This window comes from Ambystoma mexicanum, chromosome 2q, assembly GCF_040938575.1.
Source record: "Ambystoma mexicanum isolate Mex_15411 chromosome 2q, UKY_AmexF1_1, whole genome shotgun sequence".
NCBI classification, from domain to species: Eukaryota; Metazoa; Chordata; class Amphibia; order Caudata; family Ambystomatidae; genus Ambystoma; species Ambystoma mexicanum.
This window is the reverse complement of record NC_090924.1, coordinates 322,215,631-322,230,227: the sequence shown is the minus strand read 5'-3', so window position 1 is coordinate 322,230,227 and position 14,597 is coordinate 322,215,631. Positions and strand designations below refer to the sequence as shown.

General features: G+C 43.8%; 3 non-coding genes across 3 annotated transcripts; all 3 read left to right on the top strand.

Annotated features, from left to right (window-relative positions):
- The first annotated feature begins 2,832 nt into the window (after positions 1 to 2,832).
- Positions 2,833 to 2,939, top strand: LOC138570506 (U6 spliceosomal RNA). Its single transcript, XR_011303547.1, has one exon. It is a non-coding gene; the product is annotated as a U6 spliceosomal RNA (small nuclear RNA).
- Positions 2,940 to 8,331: 5,392 nt separating this feature from the next.
- Positions 8,332 to 8,438, top strand: LOC138570505 (U6 spliceosomal RNA). The gene has a single exon (XR_011303546.1). It is a non-coding gene; the product is annotated as a U6 spliceosomal RNA (small nuclear RNA).
- Positions 8,439 to 13,830: 5,392 nt separating this feature from the next.
- On the top strand, positions 13,831 to 13,937 carry LOC138570504 (U6 spliceosomal RNA). The gene has a single exon (XR_011303545.1). It is a non-coding gene; the product is annotated as a U6 spliceosomal RNA (small nuclear RNA).
- The last annotated feature ends 660 nt before the right edge of the window (positions 13,938 to 14,597 follow it).

Here is a 14,597-nt window from a genome sequence, read left to right as displayed (position 1 = left end):
AGTTTCCTTGGCTATGCACTTGACATCTTTTACAGCTTGTATTGGTGGGAGATGATGTGAGTTTATCGGGAGCAACGGGATATGAGGCATGTGGGCCATAAAAAACAGGTCTAGGATTTTTTTTATTATAAGAAAGCCTCTTTAAGTAGGGAACTTTGGAAAACCCTGCTGAGATCAAAAGGATTACACAAAAGGTAAGGGGGTCAGTGGGTCAAGGGATGGCACATCTGACGGTGAGTCAGTTTATTGTAAGTCCAAATTCTACCTGTTTCAACATTTTTCCAGGTGTTTGTTTAATTTCTTAACAGATCCATTCCTATGTGCCTCAGCAACACATGTACTAATATTGGAATGATAATGGGAAAATGGAATTGGTTCCTGCTCTAAAGGATGACACGCACATTTTTAAAGCATTCACTATTGTTGGCACATGACAGGACAGAAACTTTCTTAATTTGCAAGTCTTTATTTTTTAATACATCTTTTTTAATGAAGATTGAAATTGTATGTTCATGCATATTACACGACAACACAATACATTTTGCGCCAAATTCAACACTAATGCCTCTGAAGCCTTTTACTTGTGAGTCCTATTGACTGAATAAACAGCCCCGTCCCCTTCAATTTCTTGACTTGTACTTTTAGAAGTGGCACGCTTCTTTTGTTTTTTTATCCCATTCTACCAAACTCAGTATTATCTCTTTCCCCCTTGTTGTGCACTCCAGCGTAAAATGCTTCAAGGTGCTATTTGCAAACATCGCTCTGAACTACAGCTTTACTTGCTTCTAGGCCTTAATCTTTAATTGGAGCTGAGCACATTATTCCGGATTTGGCTGCTTTTAGTTGGTTGATTTCTTTTTTGATTTCTGTAACTTTCAAACAGTTTCATTGTGAAATACCATTGTCACAATGTGCTGCAGTGCATGAAAACTTAAAATGAATGGAAGGGAGAAGAGGAAGAGTGAGAGGGAGAGGGAGCGGGGCAGGGGAAAAAGAGAGAGGGCAGGAGGGAGGGAGGGAGGTAGAGAGAGATGAAGAGAGAGAAAACAAAGAAAATATGCTATTTGGGGACTATGTGTTTGCATGGAAAAGATTTTAGGCTTTAAATCAAGTGGAAAGTGTCTCTGTGGCTGGTATCTCAGTCTGTTGATGCTTTGTTGAGTTGCTTGGAGCATGCAAGGAAGGAGACCTGAAGCACTCCCAACCAGGTTGCATGTCGCCAAGTTACTGATATCCCACAGACCTCCTCCCTGTGCCACAAAGTTCTGGGCACTGAGCTCTGCAGTTGTTCCCCACAAGTCGCAAAGCGCCCCAGATTTACTTTCTCAGAGTGGCTAGTTACTGATACCCCACCTCGACCACTGTATTTTCCCTAGAAACTTGCTACTGTGGAGTAAGCAGGGCTAAGAGAGAGGGAGAGGGGATGTGCTTATGCAAATCACCTGCCAGGATCCTGGCTGGTAGGTCATTCCATCTCACCAGCTGACGCCTGGGCTGCGGCAGGTAATTTGGAGAACAGACATATACGGACAGGCCACAAAGCAAATGCTGGGCTGTTGATTTAGGATCCCTTTAGCCATGTCTCCCTAGGTTACCGAGCTCCAGAAAAATTCCACCCTTAGCTCTCATAGAGAGGTCCTTGGCCGATCGTGGCCGATCAGGGCAGTGAAGGGTCGGGGGTGACTGTACACTGCCTCACCTTTTCACTGCTTTCTACAGCGGTAATGCTTTTGCAGAAGTGGCCTGTACAAGTGATTCTGTTCTGCGCTGTGGGAAAGTGACATTTATCCACTGACATTAACCAAACTACTTGCGCTGCTCAACTCACATACATGCAGAGAAATCATTTTATGTTTTTTGGGGAAGGTCTAGAGGGTCCTGCTGATGATTTATTAAGCTGTCTGCTACTCTTTCTTTTACATAGAGTCTTCGCAGCCCAGGAATGTTTAAGGCATACGGTATGTCCCTCGCTTACAATGAAAACAGAGGTACATAGGAATGGGTCTGTTAAGAGATTAAACAAAAAGCCTGGGAAATGTCGAAACTGGTAGTATTTGGACTTACAATAAACGGACTCACAGTCAAATGTGCTATCCGTTGACCCACTGACCCCCTTACCTTTTGTGTAATACTTTTGCTCTCAGTAGGGTTGTCCAAACTTCCCTTCTTAAAGCGGCTTTCTTATAAAAAATCCTAGAACTGCTTTTTGTGGCACACATGCCTCATATCCCGTTGCTCTTGATAAACCCACATCATCTCCCACCAGTACAAGCTGTAAAAGATTTCCAGGGCTTATCCAAGCAAACTAGATTTGGGTCGAAGGTTGACCAATCCTAAAATCAGCAGCAAAGTTAACATTGAAATCAGCCTCAGAATCTCTTAAAGGATGGTCCAACATCTGTTGCTCACAGGGATCAATTGGACAGCCTCTGGAACTGGCGCCATAAGCCACCTCCTGTTCTGCCTTGTCCTTGATACAGGCCATGGGCCCACATACACTCAGAGGTACAGAGTTGTTCTCATGTCTATGGGTCTATTGTGATGCTCTCAGGCTTGCATCACCCAGCCATTGTGATGGGGAGGGGGTTGGTGTCATTTTGCAAGCACCCTGGAGCATGAATCTTTAAATATAATTGGCATTAAACCAACCCCTTTAGGACCAGATCAATACAGCAGCAAAGAATGCTTATTCACTGTTGTTTGCCTCTTCATTTCATACCACCCGATATCTAAATGGTGTTTTGACTTTCTGCCCTCTGACATAAGGACATTTGGTATGGCAAACCTTTGACTGGAGGTCCTAATCAATGGTTTGATTGACTCTCCCTTTGCGCTTGCTTCAGCAACACATGTACTAATATTGGAATGATAATGGGAAAATTAAATTGGCCCCTGCTCTAAAGGATGGCACGCACATTCGTAAAGCATTCACTATTTTTGGCACATGACAGGACAGAAACTTTCTTAATTTGCAAGGCTTTATTTTTTTAATACATCTTTTTTAATGAAGATTGAAATTGTATGTTCATACATATTACACGACAACACAATACATTTTGAGCCAAATTCAACACTAATGCCTCAGGAGCCTTTTACTTGTGAGTCCTATTGACTGAATGAACAGCCCCGTCGCCTTCAATTTCTTGGCTTGCACTTTTAGAAGTGGCACGCGTCTTTTGATTTTTTTTATCCCATTTTACCAAACTCAGTATTATCACTTTCCCCCTTGTTGTGCACTCCAGCGTAAACTGCTTTAAGGTGCTATTTGCAAACATCGGTCTGAACTACAGCTTTACTTGCTTCTAGGCCTTAATCTTTAATTGGAGCGGAGCGTTGTACTCTGGATTTGGCTGCTTTTAGTTTGTTGATTTCTTTTTTGATTTCTGTAACTTTCAAACAGTTTCATTGTGAAATACCATTGTCACAATGTGCTGTAGTGCATGAAAACTTAAAATGAATGGTAGGGAGAGGAAGAGGAAGAGTGAGAGGGAGAGGGAGGTGTGTGGGGGGGAGAAAGAGTGAGGGCGGGAAGGAGGGAGAGTAGGAGGGAGGGGGAGTGAGAGAGACTGAGAGAGAGAAAACAAAGAAAATATGATATTTGGGGGCTATGTGTTTGCATGGAAAAGATTTTAGGCTTTAAATCAAGTGGAAAGGGGCTCATTGGCTGGTATCTCAGCCTGTTGATGCTTTGTTGAGTTGCTTGGAACATGCAAGGAAGGAGACCTGAAGCACTCCCGACCAGGTTGCATGTCTCTACGTTACTGAAATCCCACAGACCTCCTCCCTGTGCCACAACGTTCTGGGCACTGAGCTCTGCAGTTGTTCCCCACAGGTCGCCAAGCGCCCCAGATTTACTTTCTCAGATTGGCTAGTTACTGCTACCCTACCTCGGCCACTATATTTTCCCCAGATACTTGCTATTGTGGAGTAAGCAGGGCTAAGACAGAGGGAGAGGGGGTGTGCCTATGCAAATCATCTGCCAGGATCATCCCTGGGACGCCATTCCATCTCAACAGCTGACACCTGGGCAGCAGCAGGTAATTTGGAGAACAGAAATATTCGGACAGGCCACAAAGCAAAGGCTGGGCCGTTGATTGAGGATCCCTTTAGCCATGTCTCCCTAAGTTACCGAGGTACAGAAAAACTCCAACCTCAGCTCTCATAGAGAGGTCCTTGGCCGATCGTGGCCGATCAGGGGTGACTGCACACTGCCTCACCTTTTCACTGCTTTCTACAGCGGTAATGCTTTTGCAGAAGCGGCCTGTACAAGTGATTTTGTTCTGCGCTGTGGGAAAGTGACATTTATCCACTGACATTAACCAAACTACTTGCGCTGTTCAACGCACATACATGCAGAGAAATAATGTTATGTTTTTTGGGGAAGGTCTAGAGTGTCCTGCTGATTATTTATTAAGCTGTACTCTACTCTTGCTTTTACATAGAGTCTTCCCTGCCAGGACTGTTTAAGGCATACTGTATGTCCCTCCCTTACAATGAAAACTCTGTTGAAAACACAGAGGTACATAGGAATGGATCTGTTAAGAAATGAAACAAAAAGCCTGGAAAAATGTCGAAACGGGTAGGATTTGGACTTACAATTAACTGACTCACAGTCAGATGTGCTATCCCTTGATCCACTGACTCCCTTTCCTTTGTGTAATCCTTTTGCTCTCACTAGGGTTTTCCAAAGTGGCTTTCATATAAAAGATCCTAGACCTGCATTTTGTGGCGCACATGCCTCATATCCCATTGCTCTTGATAAACTCACATCATCTCCCACCAATACAAGCTGTAAAAGATTTTCAGGGCTTAGCCAAGCAAACTAGACGTGGGTCGAAGGTTGAGCAATCCTTAAATCAGCAGCAAAGTTAACATTGAAATTAGCCTCAGAATCTCTTAAAGGATGGTCCAACATCTGATGCTTGCAGCGCACGATGGGGCAGCCTGGGTGCTGACACCTTAAACCATCTCCTGTTGTTGCCTTGTCCTTGATCCAGCCATGGGCCCACATACACTCAGAGGTACAGAGTGTTTCTCATGTCTATGCGTCTGCTGTGATGCTCTCACGCGTGCCTCACCCAGCCATCGTGATGGGGAGGGGGTGTCAATTTGCAAGCACCCTGGAGCATGAATCTTTTTATCTTTAAATATAATTGGCATTAAACCAAACCATTTAGGACCAGATCAGTACAGCAGCAAAGAATGCTGGTGTATTGCTGTTTGCCTCTTAATTTCATACCATCCAACATCTAAATTGTGTTTGGTCAAACGTTTGCCATATCAAATGTCCTTATGTCAAAGGGCAGAAAGTCCAGAGGTCCTAATCAATGGTTTGGTTGGCTCTCCCTTTGCGCTTGCCTTAAGGCGTCAGCACCAGAGGCTGCCCGATTGCGCCCTGCAAGCAATCAATGTTGGCCCATCCTTTAAGAGATTCTGAGGCTGATTTCAATGTTATTTTTGCTGCTGATTTAAGGATTGCTCAACCTTTGACCCACGTCTAGTTTCCTTGGCTATGCACTTGACATCTTTTACAGCTTGTATTGGTGGGAGATGATGTGAGTTTATCGGGAGCAACGGGATATGAGGCATGTGGGCCATAAAAAACAGGTCTAGGATTTTTTTTATTATAAGAAAGCCTCTTTAAGTAGGGAACTTTGGAAAACCCTGCTGAGATCAAAAGGATTACACAAAAGGTAAGGGGGTCAGTGGGTCAAGGGATGGCACATCTGACGGTGAGTCAGTTTATTGTAAGTCCAAATTCTACCTGTTTCAACATTTTTCCAGGTGTTTGTTTAATTTCTTAACAGATCCATTCCTATGTGCCTCAGCAACACATGTACTAATATTGGAATGATAATGGGAAAATGGAATTGGTTCCTGCTCTAAAGGATGACACGCACATTTTTAAAGCATTCACTATTGTTGGCACATGACAGGACAGAAACTTTCTTAATTTGCAAGTCTTTATTTTTTAATACATCTTTTTTAATGAAGATTGAAATTGTATGTTCATGCATATTACACGACAACACAATACATTTTGCGCCAAATTCAACACTAATGCCTCTGAAGCCTTTTACTTGTGAGTCCTATTGACTGAATAAACAGCCCCGTCCCCTTCAATTTCTTGACTTGTACTTTTAGAAGTGGCACGCTTCTTTTGTTTTTTTATCCCATTCTACCAAACTCAGTATTATCTCTTTCCCCCTTGTTGTGCACTCCAGCGTAAAATGCTTCAAGGTGCTATTTGCAAACATCGCTCTGAACTACAGCTTTACTTGCTTCTAGGCCTTAATCTTTAATTGGAGCTGAGCACATTATTCCGGATTTGGCTGCTTTTAGTTGGTTGATTTCTTTTTTGATTTCTGTAACTTTCAAACAGTTTCATTGTGAAATACCATTGTCACAATGTGCTGCAGTGCATGAAAACTTAAAATGAATGGAAGGGAGAAGAGGAAGAGTGAGAGGGAGAGGGAGCGGGGCAGGGGAAAAAGAGAGAGGGCAGGAGGGAGGGAGGGAGGTAGAGAGAGATGAAGAGAGAGAAAACAAAGAAAATATGCTATTTGGGGACTATGTGTTTGCATGGAAAAGATTTTAGGCTTTAAATCAAGTGGAAAGTGTCTCTGTGGCTGGTATCTCAGTCTGTTGATGCTTTGTTGAGTTGCTTGGAGCATGCAAGGAAGGAGACCTGAAGCACTCCCAACCAGGTTGCATGTCGCCAAGTTACTGATATCCCACAGACCTCCTCCCTGTGCCACAAAGTTCTGGGCACTGAGCTCTGCAGTTGTTCCCCACAAGTCGCAAAGCGCCCCAGATTTACTTTCTCAGAGTGGCTAGTTACTGATACCCCACCTCGACCACTGTATTTTCCCTAGAAACTTGCTACTGTGGAGTAAGCAGGGCTAAGAGAGAGGGAGAGGGGATGTGCCTATGCAAATCACCTGCCAGGATCCTGGCTGGTAGGTCATTCCATCTCACCAGCTGACGCCTGGGCTGCGGCAGGTAATTTGGAGAACAGACATATACGGACAGGCCACAAAGCAAATGCTGGGCTGTTGATTTAGGATCCCTTTAGCCATGTCTCCCTAGGTTACCGAGCTCCAGAAAAATTCCACCCTTAGCTCTCATAGAGAGGTCCTTGGCCGATCGTGGCCGATCAGGGCAGTGAAGGGTCGGGGGTGACTGTACACTGCCTCACCTTTTCACTGCTTTCTACAGCGGTAATGCTTTTGCAGAAGTGGCCTGTACAAGTGATTCTGTTCTGCGCTGTGGGAAAGTGACATTTATCCACTGACATTAACCAAACTACTTGCGCTGCTCAACTCACATACATGCAGAGAAATCATTTTATGTTTTTTGGGGAAGGTCTAGAGGGTCCTGCTGATGATTTATTAAGCTGTCTGCTACTCTTTCTTTTACATAGAGTCTTCGCAGCCCAGGAATGTTTAAGGCATACGGTATGTCCCTCGCTTACAATGAAAACAGAGGTACATAGGAATGGGTCTGTTAAGAGATTAAACAAAAAGCCTGGGAAATGTCGAAACTGGTAGTATTTGGACTTACAATAAACGGACTCACAGTCAAATGTGCTATCCGTTGACCCACTGACCCCCTTACCTTTTGTGTAATACTTTTGCTCTCAGTAGGGTTGTCCAAACTTCCCTTCTTAAAGCGGCTTTCTTATAAAAAATCCTAGAACTGCTTTTTGTGGCACACATGCCTCATATCCCGTTGCTCTTGATAAACCCACATCATCTCCCACCAGTACAAGCTGTAAAAGATTTCCAGGGCTTATCCAAGCAAACTAGATTTGGGTCGAAGGTTGACCAATCCTAAAATCAGCAGCAAAGTTAACATTGAAATCAGCCTCAGAATCTCTTAAAGGATGGTCCAACATCTGTTGCTCACAGGGATCAATTGGACAGCCTCTGGAACTGGCGCCATAAGCCACCTCCTGTTCTGCCTTGTCCTTGATACAGGCCATGGGCCCACATACACTCAGAGGTACAGAGTTGTTCTCATGTCTATGGGTCTATTGTGATGCTCTCAGGCTTGCATCACCCAGCCATTGTGATGGGGAGGGGGTTGGTGTCATTTTGCAAGCACCCTGGAGCATGAATCTTTAAATATAATTGGCATTAAACCAACCCCTTTAGGACCAGATCAATACAGCAGCAAAGAATGCTTATTCACTGTTGTTTGCCTCTTCATTTCATACCACCCGATATCTAAATGGTGTTTTGACTTTCTGCCCTCTGACATAAGGACATTTGGTATGGCAAACCTTTGACTGGAGGTCCTAATCAATGGTTTGATTGACTCTCCCTTTGCGCTTGCTTCAGCAACACATGTACTAATATTGGAATGATAATGGGAAAATTAAATTGGCCCCTGCTCTAAAGGATGGCACGCACATTCGTAAAGCATTCACTATTTTTGGCACATGACAGGACAGAAACTTTCTTAATTTGCAAGGCTTTATTTTTTTAATACATCTTTTTTAATGAAGATTGAAATTGTATGTTCATACATATTACACGACAACACAATACATTTTGAGCCAAATTCAACACTAATGCCTCAGGAGCCTTTTACTTGTGAGTCCTATTGACTGAATGAACAGCCCCGTCGCCTTCAATTTCTTGGCTTGCACTTTTAGAAGTGGCACGCGTCTTTTGATTTTTTTTATCCCATTTTACCAAACTCAGTATTATCACTTTCCCCCTTGTTGTGCACTCCAGCGTAAACTGCTTTAAGGTGCTATTTGCAAACATCGGTCTGAACTACAGCTTTACTTGCTTCTAGGCCTTAATCTTTAATTGGAGCGGAGCGTTGTACTCTGGATTTGGCTGCTTTTAGTTTGTTGATTTCTTTTTTGATTTCTGTAACTTTCAAACAGTTTCATTGTGAAATACCATTGTCACAATGTGCTGCAGTGCATGAAAACTTAAAATGAATGGTAGGGAGAGGAAGAGGAAGAGTGAGAGGGAGAGGGAGGTGTGTGGGGGGGAGAAAGAGTGAGGGCGGGAAGGAGGGAGAGTAGGAGGGAGGGGGAGTGAGAGAGACTGAGAGAGAGAAAACAAAGAAAATATGATATTTGGGGGCTATGTGTTTGCATGGAAAAGATTTTAGGCTTTAAATCAAGTGGAAAGGGGCTCATTGGCTGGTATCTCAGCCTGTTGATGCTTTGTTGAGTTGCTTGGAACATGCAAGGAAGGAGACCTGAAGCACTCCCGACCAGGTTGCATGTCTCTACGTTACTGAAATCCCACAGACCTCCTCCCTGTGCCACAACGTTCTGGGCACTGAGCTCTGCAGTTGTTCCCCACAGGTCGCCAAGCGCCCCAGATTTACTTTCTCAGATTGGCTAGTTACTGCTACCCTACCTCGGCCACTATATTTTCCCCAGATACTTGCTATTGTGGAGTAAGCAGGGCTAAGACAGAGGGAGAGGGGGTGTGCCTATGCAAATCATCTGCCAGGATCATCCCTGGGACGCCATTCCATCTCAACAGCTGACACCTGGGCAGCAGCAGGTAATTTGGAGAACAGAAATATTCGGACAGGCCACAAAGCAAAGGCTGGGCCGTTGATTGAGGATCCCTTTAGCCATGTCTCCCTAAGTTACCGAGGTACAGAAAAACTCCAACCTCAGCTCTCATAGAGAGGTCCTTGGCCGATCGTGGCCGATCAGGGGTGACTGCACACTGCCTCACCTTTTCACTGCTTTCTACAGCGGTAATGCTTTTGCAGAAGCGGCCTGTACAAGTGATTTTGTTCTGCGCTGTGGGAAAGTGACATTTATCCACTGACATTAACCAAACTACTTGCGCTGTTCAACGCACATACATGCAGAGAAATAATGTTATGTTTTTTGGGGAAGGTCTAGAGTGTCCTGCTGATTATTTATTAAGCTGTACTCTACTCTTGCTTTTACATAGAGTCTTCCCTGCCAGGACTGTTTAAGGCATACTGTATGTCCCTCCCTTACAATGAAAACTCTGTTGAAAACACAGAGGTACATAGGAATGGATCTGTTAAGAAATGAAACAAAAAGCCTGGAAAAATGTCGAAACGGGTAGGATTTGGACTTACAATTAACTGACTCACAGTCAGATGTGCTATCCCTTGATCCACTGACTCCCTTTCCTTTGTGTAATCCTTTTGCTCTCACTAGGGTTTTCCAAAGTGGCTTTCATATAAAAGATCCTAGACCTGCATTTTGTGGCGCACATGCCTCATATCCCATTGCTCTTGATAAACTCACATCATCTCCCACCAATACAAGCTGTAAAAGATTTTCAGGGCTTAGCCAAGCAAACTAGACGTGGGTCGAAGGTTGAGCAATCCTTAAATCAGCAGCAAAGTTAACATTGAAATTAGCCTCAGAATCTCTTAAAGGATGGTCCAACATCTGATGCTTGCAGCGCACGATGGGGCAGCCTGGGTGCTGACACCTTAAACCATCTCCTGTTGTTGCCTTGTCCTTGATCCAGCCATGGGCCCACATACACTCAGAGGTACAGAGTGTTTCTCATGTCTATGCGTCTGCTGTGATGCTCTCACGCGTGCCTCACCCAGCCATCGTGATGGGGAGGGGGTGTCAATTTGCAAGCACCCTGGAGCATGAATCTTTTTATCTTTAAATATAATTGGCATTAAACCAAACCATTTAGGACCAGATCAGTACAGCAGCAAAGAATGCTGGTGTATTGCTGTTTGCCTCTTAATTTCATACCATCCAACATCTAAATTGTGTTTGGTCAAACGTTTGCCATATCAAATGTCCTTATGTCAAAGGGCAGAAAGTCCAGAGGTCCTAATCAATGGTTTGGTTGGCTCTCCCTTTGCGCTTGCCTTAAGGCGTCAGCACCAGAGGCTGCCCGATTGCGCCCTGCAAGCAATCAATGTTGGCCCATCCTTTAAGAGATTCTGAGGCTGATTTCAATGTTATTTTTGCTGCTGATTTAAGGATTGCTCAACCTTTGACCCACGTCTAGTTTCCTTGGCTATGCACTTGACATCTTTTACAGCTTGTATTGGTGGGAGATGATGTGAGTTTATCGGGAGCAACGGGATATGAGGCATGTGGGCCATAAAAAACAGGTCTAGGATTTTTTTTATTATAAGAAAGCCTCTTTAAGTAGGGAACTTTGGAAAACCCTGCTGAGATCAAAAGGATTACACAAAAGGTAAGGGGGTCAGTGGGTCAAGGGATGGCACATCTGACGGTGAGTCAGTTTATTGTAAGTCCAAATTCTACCTGTTTCAACATTTTTCCAGGTGTTTGTTTAATTTCTTAACAGATCCATTCCTATGTGCCTCAGCAACACATGTACTAATATTGGAATGATAATGGGAACATGGAATTGGTTCCTGCTCTAAAGGATGACACGCACATTTTTAAAGCATTCACTATTGTTGGCACATGACAGGACAGAAACTTTCTTAATTTGCAAGTCTTTATTTTTTAATACATCTTTTTTAATGAAGATTGAAATTGTATGTTCATGCATATTACACGACAACACAATACATTTTGCGCCAAATTCAACACTAATGCCTCTGAAGCCTTTTACTTGTGAGTCCTATTGACTGAATAAACAGCCCCGTCCCCTTCAATTTCTTGACTTGTACTTTTAGAAGTGGCACGCTTCTTTTGTTTTTTTATCCCATTCTACCAAACTCAGTATTATCTCTTTCCCCCTTGTTGTGCACTCCAGCGTAAAATGCTTCAAGGTGCTATTTGCAAACATCGCTCTGAACTACAGCTTTACTTGCTTCTAGGCCTTAATCTTTAATTGGAGCTGAGCACATTATTCCGGATTTGGCTGCTTTTAGTTGGTTGATTTCTTTTTTGATTTCTGTAACTTTCAAACAGTTTCATTGTGAAATACCATTGTCACAATGTGCTGCAGTGCATGTAAACTTAAAATGAATGGAAGGGAGAAGAGGAAGAGTGAGAGGGAGAGGGAGCGGGGCAGGGGAAAAAGAGAGAGGGCAGGAGGGAGGGAGGGAGGTAGAGAGAGATGAAGAGAGAGAAAACAAAGAAAATATGCTATTTGGGGACTATGTGTTTGCATGGAAAAGATTTTAGGCTTTAAATCAAGTGGAAAGTGTCTCTGTGGCTGGTATCTCAGTCTGTTGATGCTTTGTTGAGTTGCTTGGAGCATGCAAGGAAGGAGACCTGAAGCACTCCCAACCAGGTTGCATGTCGCCAAGTTACTGATATCCCACAGACCTCCTCCCTGTGCCACAAAGTTCTGGGCACTGAGCTCTGCAGTTGTTCCCCACAAGTCGCAAAGCGCCCCAGATTTACTTTCTCAGAGTGGCTAGTTACTGATACCCCACCTCGACCACTGTATTTTCCCTAGAAACTTGCTACTGTGGAGTAAGCAGGGCTAAGAGAGAGGGAGAGGGGATGTGCCTATGCAAATCACCTGCCAGGATCCTGGCTGGTAGGTCATTCCATCTCACCAGCTGACGCCTGGGCTGCGGCAGGTAATTTGGAGAACAGACATATACGGACAGGCCACAAAGCAAATGCTGGGCTGTTGATTTAGGATCCCTTTAGCCATGTCTCCCTAGGTTACCGAGCTCCAGAAAAATTCCACCCTTAGCTCTCATAGAGAGGTCCTTGGCCGATCGTGGCCGATCAGGGCAGTGAAGGGTCGGGGGTGACTGTACACTGCCTCACCTTTTCACTGCTTTCTACAGCGGTAATGCTTTTGCAGAAGTGGCCTGTACAAGTGATTCTGTTCTGCGCTGTGGGAAAGTGACATTTATCCACTGACATTAACCAAACTACTTGCGCTGCTCAACTCACATACATGCAGAGAAATCATTTTATGTTTTTTGGGGAAGGTCTAGAGGGTCCTGCTGATGATTTATTAAGCTGTCTGCTACTCTTTCTTTTACATAGAGTCTTCGCAGCCCAGGAATGTTTAAGGCATACGGTATGTCCCTCGCTTACAATGAAAACAGAGGTACATAGGAATGGGTCTGTTAAGAGATTAAACAAAAAGCCTGGGAAATGTCGAAACTGGTAGTATTTGGACTTACAATAAACGGACTCACAGTCAAATGTGCTATCCGTTGACCCACTGACCCCCTTACCTTTTGTGTAATACTTTTGCTCTCAGTAGGGTTGTCCAAACTTCCCTTCTTAAAGCGGCTTTCTTATAAAAAATCCTAGAACTGCTTTTTGTGGCACACATGCCTCATATCCCGTTGCTCTTGATAAACCCACATCATCTCCCACCAGTACAAGCTGTAAAAGATTTCCAGGGCTTATCCAAGCAAACTAGATTTGGGTCGAAGGTTGACCAATCCTAAAATCAGCAGCAAAGTTAACATTGAAATCAGCCTCAGAATCTCTTAAAGGATGGTCCAACATCTGTTGCTCACAGGGATCAATTGGACAGCCTCTGGAACTGGCGCCATAAGCCACCTCCTGTTCTGCCTTGTCCTTGATACAGGCCATGGGCCCACATACACTCAGAGGTACAGAGTTGTTCTCATGTCTATGGGTCTATTGTGATGCTCTCAGGCTTGCATCACCCAGCCATTGTGATGGGGAGGGGGTTGGTGTCATTTTGCAAGCACCCTGGAGCATGAATCTTTAAATATAATTGGCATTAAACCAACCCCTTTAGGACCAGATCAATACAGCAGCAAAGAATGCTTATTCACTGTTGTTTGCCTCTTCATTTCATACCACCCGATATCTAAATGGTGTTTTGACTTTCTGCCCTCTGACATAAGGACATTTGGTATGGCAAACCTTTGACTGGAGGTCCTAATCAATGGTTTGATTGACTCTCCCTTTGCGCTTGCTTCAGCAACACATGTACTAATATTGGAATGATAATGGGAAAATTAAATTGGCCCCTGCTCTAAAGGATGGCACGCACATTCGTAAAGCATTCACTATTTTTGGCACATGACAGGACAGAAACTTTCTTAATTTGCAAGGCTTTATTTTTTTAATACATCTTTTTTAATGAAGATTGAAATTGTATGTTCATACATATTACACGACAACACAATACATTTTGAGCCAAATTCAACACTAATGCCTCAGGAGCCTTTTACTTGTGAGTCCTATTGACTGAATGAACAGCCCCGTCGCCTTCAATTTCTTGGCTTGCACTTTTAGAAGTGGCACGCGTCTTTTGATTTTTTTTATCCCATTTTACCAAACTCAGTATTATCACTTTCCCCCTTGTTGTGCACTCCAGCGTAAACTGCTTTAAGGTGCTATTTGCAAACATCGGTCTGAACTACAGCTTTACTTGCTTCTAGGCCTTAATCTTTAATTGGAGCGGAGCGTTGTACTCTGGATTTGGCTGCTTTTAGTTTGTTGATTTCTTTTTTGATTTCTGTAACTTTCAAACAGTTTCATTGTGAAATACCATTGTCACAATGTGCTGCAGTGCATGAAAACTTAAAATGAATGGTAGGGAGAGGAAGAGGAAGAGTGAGAGGGAGAGGGAGGTGTGTGGGGGGGAGAAAGAGTGAGGGCGGGAAGGAGGGAGAGTAGGAGGGAGGGGGAGTGAGAGAGACTGAGAGAGAGAAAACAAAGAAAATATGATATT